General features: G+C 31.4%; 1 pseudogene; it reads right to left on the bottom strand.

Annotated features, from left to right (window-relative positions):
- Nucleotides 1-1712: 1712 nt before the first annotated feature.
- LOC145291802 (U2 spliceosomal RNA) lies at nucleotides 1713-1839 on the bottom strand (annotated as a pseudogene).
- Between the last annotated feature and the right edge of the window lie 3736 nt (nucleotides 1840-5575).

The following is a 5575-nucleotide window of genomic DNA, read 5'->3' as shown; positions in this document are numbered from 1 at the left end:
TTAAGGGGTCAAAGTCGGGGTCAAAGTTTTTAAAAAATTGACCTCAGCGGTCTCTATCAAATTACTCAGCCAATTTTTTATCAAAACATTTGAAATTTTAGATAAAGTGTACTCAGACATGGGGCAAAATTTTTAATACGGGTTAGGCCAAAAGTTTGGCTGTGAAGGGGTAATAGTTCAAAAGATTTGACCTTTGGGGTCTCTGGCAAACTTTTCAGCCAATTTTAGGTCTAAATATTTGAAATTTTACATAACGGGTATTCAGCAAGCTTTTTAATCAGTTTTTAAGCGAAACTTTGTCTGTCAAGAAGTTGAAAGAATTGACGATTACAGACTCCACCAAACTACTCCACCAATTTTGGGTCTAACCACTTGAATTTTAGATGTAATTTACCTGGACATTAATCAAACTTTTTAATATACATATAAATAGGCCCATAAATTTATGAAAAATACATAGAGCCCGAGCAACGCCGAGATGAAGAGCTAGTAAATAAAAAAACATTACAAAAGAAATAAATATGTAATACGTGCAATAAGAAATTAAGGGAAAAGAGGAACCCCCAAACGGGAAAGAAAGGAAATAAAAGTTTAATATGTTTTAAGACCAAAGGATAAAAAATGAAATACTAATAATAAGAAACTGAAGTTGTATAAAAACTACAATAGTCAAATCGACAGAATATCAAATGTGGTCGCTAGAAAAACGAACACTTTTTCAATCATTTATGCATTTGTACAACTGCAGAAAGTGTCGTCTTAAAACAATAGAAAAATAACACAATGAATTTTATTATTATTATTATTATTATTATTATTATTATTATTATTATTATTATTATTATTATTATTAAGAAGCAAGGTGCCACTTTAATGTAGGAGGCTACTATCAGGGACATAATTTGCAAGGGTATTATGTAGGGAGTTGAGCAGCAAGATGTCTGTTCACATGACACTGGAACTTCTGCATGTCAGTACAGTAGGGGAAGCTGGAACCCGCAAGAGAATTCCAGATTCTAGCAGCCCTGGCGAAGAAACTATTACAGTAGAAGGCTTTCTTACATCTACGGATCTCTACTGTGTAGGGGTGGGATTTGCTACTAGTCCGGTTTGGCGGGGGTATTCACGTCGAGGGAGTAGAAGGGCTTGTAGTTCGTCGGAGCATTCACCATTAAAATACTTGTAAAACAGACAGAGGGATGCAACATTTCATCGGTGGAATAGAGGTTGAAGCCTAGATGGCAGTTTAGGACTTATCGGGTTGGCGACTCTCTTCTGGGCCCTGTCCAAAACAAAGAGGAAAAAGAGAGAGCAAAAAGGAAAAGAATATGAAACGAATAAGAGGAAACAATGCCGGAAAATGAATAAGAAAGAAAATAAAAAAAAAGAATAAAAAATGAAATCTCAAAAAGAAATTTAAAAGAAACAAGGCCGATAGCCATTAGTCGCGTGCTCTCGTGTAATGAATGAATGAATGCGTGAATGTAGGATTGACATGAAATTCTTAAAGATAAACTAAAATGACAGAAAATGGGCTGAAATGACTTAAATAAATAAAAAGTAAATGACTTAGAATGACTTTAATGAACTTAAGGATGAATTGAATGGCCTTAAGAATGACTCGAATGCTTAAAAAATAACTGGAATCCTTCAAAAACAACTTGAATGATCTGGAGAATGACTTGAATGGCTTTGAGACTGACTGGTTGTAAAGTGGGTGATCATTTTACATTAAATTAATACATAAAAGTGATCCCCCACTTTATATCACAATAAGTACAGCATGTAGTAAGAATAGATACTACACTTTGATCTTGGCCAAAAGGCAAAGAAAAGGATATTTATTTGCTCCCCCACCGAGCAAATTAGGCACAAGGCCGATTTTTAATGTGACGAGAGAACGGAAAATAGGGGCCAACTCCCCGGGGAGTAGGGGAGTTGGATAGTGACAATTGGTATGAAGCGTTGCCCCTACATTGACCAAGGTCTTATATATGGGGTTGGAATTTATTTGCTCCCCCACCGAGCAAAGTAGGCACAAGGCCGAATTTTAATGTTAGGAGCGAAGGAGAAATGGGAACCAACTCCCCGGGGAGTAAGGGAGCTGGGTAGTGACAATTGGTATGAAAGGTTGTCCTACATTGACCAAGGTCTTATATCTGGGGCTGCCCCCCACATATGGTCTATGCTTGTAGTATCTGGCGGACAGATACTACACTTTGATCTTGGCGAACAGGCTAAGAAAAGCTTAAAAAGCTAAGAACAGCATCTATTAACAACAGAATAAAAAGAATAGTATATATTAACAACAGCATCTTAAAAGAACAAGATCTATTAACAATATGCCAAAAAGGCCAAGCACAAAAGTGTTACGGACAGACCGACGACGGACCGACAGACCGACCGACCAACAGACAGATCGACGGAGTGACTTATAGAGTCGCTTGCACGCGAGTAAAAATAGAGAAGACTTAGAAGTAATAGAAAGAAATTAGAGGTGCATGAAGCATGGTACTAACAATGCAGGGTGTGTAACGGGAAACGGGTCCTTTAGAACGCTTTTTGGCTTCTGAATATTCCATAATAAGTTTAGTAAATGTTTTTATGTACATTAGGAACTTTTTGTTGGAATATTCGCAGAGTTGTGTTTTCCTTAAACTATCCGTTTTCGGTGACTCACCTTGTATATAAAATGAAAAAATAGTGTGAAATCACGCTTAACAAAATTGAAAAAATAAAATAAATGATTACGGAGCAGAAAGCTGGATAGCAAATGGAGGGTATATTTTAAACCAAACCAAGATAGTTTGAATATAAAAATAATAAAGAGAAAAACAAAGACGATAGCAAAAATAATAAAAGGTAAGATTAATAAAAACATTAAATGATGCATTCGATGAAATGACTACCGTATATCAAACAAGACAAACAGAAATTAAATAAAAATAAAGATAACAAATAGGCGACAAAGAAAAAATACAGTTTTGAGGAATCTATAACTGACAAGAAAATTAGAAAAAAAATAATTCAAATGTATAAGGGACAAGGAATATTAGAAAAAAAGAGACGTGAAATGTTAGATTTATAGTTAGGGTCGATGATAAATAACATTACAATAAAAGAACTGAAATTAGATAATAGAACCCAAATAGAGATGAAGGCAAACGGAAAATGAGCATGGAACACAAACGAACAGATGAACGTAAAAGTAAAATGAAAAAAAGAATGTAAAAAGCGGTGAAATTTTACAGAAGATTCACACAGAACACGTCAACGCATGAATGTTAAGATAAAATTAAAAAACAAAACAAAATACAGAGCACAGAAACAAGTAAACGTTAAATAACAAAAATGAAAACAGAACGCAGCAAGTGTTGAAGGCTAACATCAAATGAAAATAAAACACATAAACATATGAACGCTCAGATAAAATACAAACGAAACACAAAAACATATAAACGGTAAGATCAAATGAAAATGAAAAAGATATCATGTCTCACATAAACTGAAAACAGGACGAAAAACGGCGATGACGATTAATGTAAAATTAAATTAAAACAAAATACAAAAGTAAATGGTGAACAATATGAGAGCAGAATATAAAAACACTTGAATTCTAACGTAAAGTGAATGCAGAACACACAAAATCAATTAAAACTAACATAGTATAAACATAAAAACCAATTAAAACTAACATAGTATGAACATAAAAACCAATTACAACTAACATAGTATAAACATAAAAACCAATTAAAACTAACATAGTATAAACATTAAACCAATTAAAACTAATATAGTATAAATATAAAACCAATTAAAACTAACATAGTATAAATATTAAAACCAATTAAACTAACATAGTATAACATAAAAACAATTTAAGCTAACATAGTTTAAACAAAAATTAAAACTAACATAGTATAAAAACAATTAAAACTAACATAGTAAAAAACAATTAAAACTAACATAGTATAAACAAAAACAATTAAAACTAACATATTATAAACATAAAACCAATTAAAACTAAAATACTATAAACACAAAACCAATTTAAACTGGTATAGTATAAACATAAAACTAATTTAAACTAACATAGTATAAACATAAAACCAATTAAAACTAACATAGTATAAATTTAAAAACCAATTTAAACTAATATAGTATTAACATAAACCCAATTATAACTAACATAGTATAAACATAAAACAATTAGGACTAACATGCTATAAACAAAAAAACAATTAAAACTAACATAGTATAAACATAAAAACCAATTAAAACTAACATAGTATAAAAATAAAAACCCATTTAAACTAACATAATATAAACATAAAACCAATTAAAACTAACGTAGAATAAACAAAAAACAATTAAAACTTACATAGTATTAAAAACCAATTAAAACTAAAATAGTATAAACATAAAAACCAAATTAAACTAACATAGTATAAACATGAAAACCTATTAAAACTAACATAAACAAAAAAGCAATTTAAACTAACATAGTATAAACATAAAAATCAATTAAAACTACCATTGTATAAACAAAAAATAACAATTAAAACTAACATAGTATAAACTAAAAAACAATTAAAACTAATATAGTATAAACAAAAAAATAAAACTAACAAAGTATAAAATAATAACTAATTTAAACTAACATAGTATAAGCATCAAACCAATTAAAACTAACATATTATAAACATAAAAAACAATTAAATATAACAGAGTATAAATATGAAGACCGATACATGCCAGGAAAAAACGTAAATTAGACTAAGAGAGGCTTCTAGAAAGTTGTTGCATACGGGAGTTACTAGAATAAAATTTGTTTTTGCTTTCTGCATTTATTCTATGTCAGACGACAGTTTTGCCTTTGTAATCAATTATTAATCGATTCTTTTGAATTTCGAACTTATTTTCCTTATTTCCTGTTAATTCTAATATTTCAAAATCATAATACTCGCATGAACAAGTCTCAGTTTCTGTATTAATTAAAATATAATATTTCTCCGTATTTTACGACCGGGCAGAGTCGGGCGACCTGCTTATATTATATATGTTTTGCGTAGATGAGTAGAAACATTTTTCACGTGATTAAAATCTAATATTTTTTTGGTTGAGGAATGTAAAAGTTTAGAGTTAGGGTTAAGGTTAAGGTTAGGGTTCGGATTAGGATTTAGGGTTTCGAGTTAGGGTAAGGGTTAGGGTTAGGGTTAGGGTTAGGGTTTAGAGTAAGGTTAGGGTTCGGGTTAGGGTAAGGATTTAGAATTAGGGTAAGGGTGAGGGTAAGGGTTAGAGTTAGGGTTTAGGATTTAGTGTTAGGGTAAGGGTTAGGGTTAGGGTAAAGATTTAGGGTTTAGGGTTAGGGTTAGGGTTAGAGTTAGGATTCAGGGTTAAGAGTTAGAGTAAGGGTCAGGGTTAGAAGTAGAGTTAAGGTTAGGGTTTAGAGTAAGGGTTTAGAGTTAGGTTTAGGGTTTAGAGTTAGGATTTAGGGTTTAGAGTTAGGGTAAGGGTTAGGGTAAGGGTTAGTGTTTGTGTTAGCGTTAAGATTTAGGGTTTAGTGTTAGGGTTA

This window comes from Euprymna scolopes, chromosome 12 (genome assembly GCF_053919585.1).
Source record: "Euprymna scolopes isolate OS-2025 chromosome 12, ASM5391958v1, whole genome shotgun sequence".
Classification (NCBI taxonomy): domain Eukaryota; kingdom Metazoa; phylum Mollusca; class Cephalopoda; order Sepiida; family Sepiolidae; genus Euprymna; species Euprymna scolopes.
Note: the sequence above shows the minus strand (reverse complement) of the source record. Positions and strands in the feature narration are given on the sequence as shown.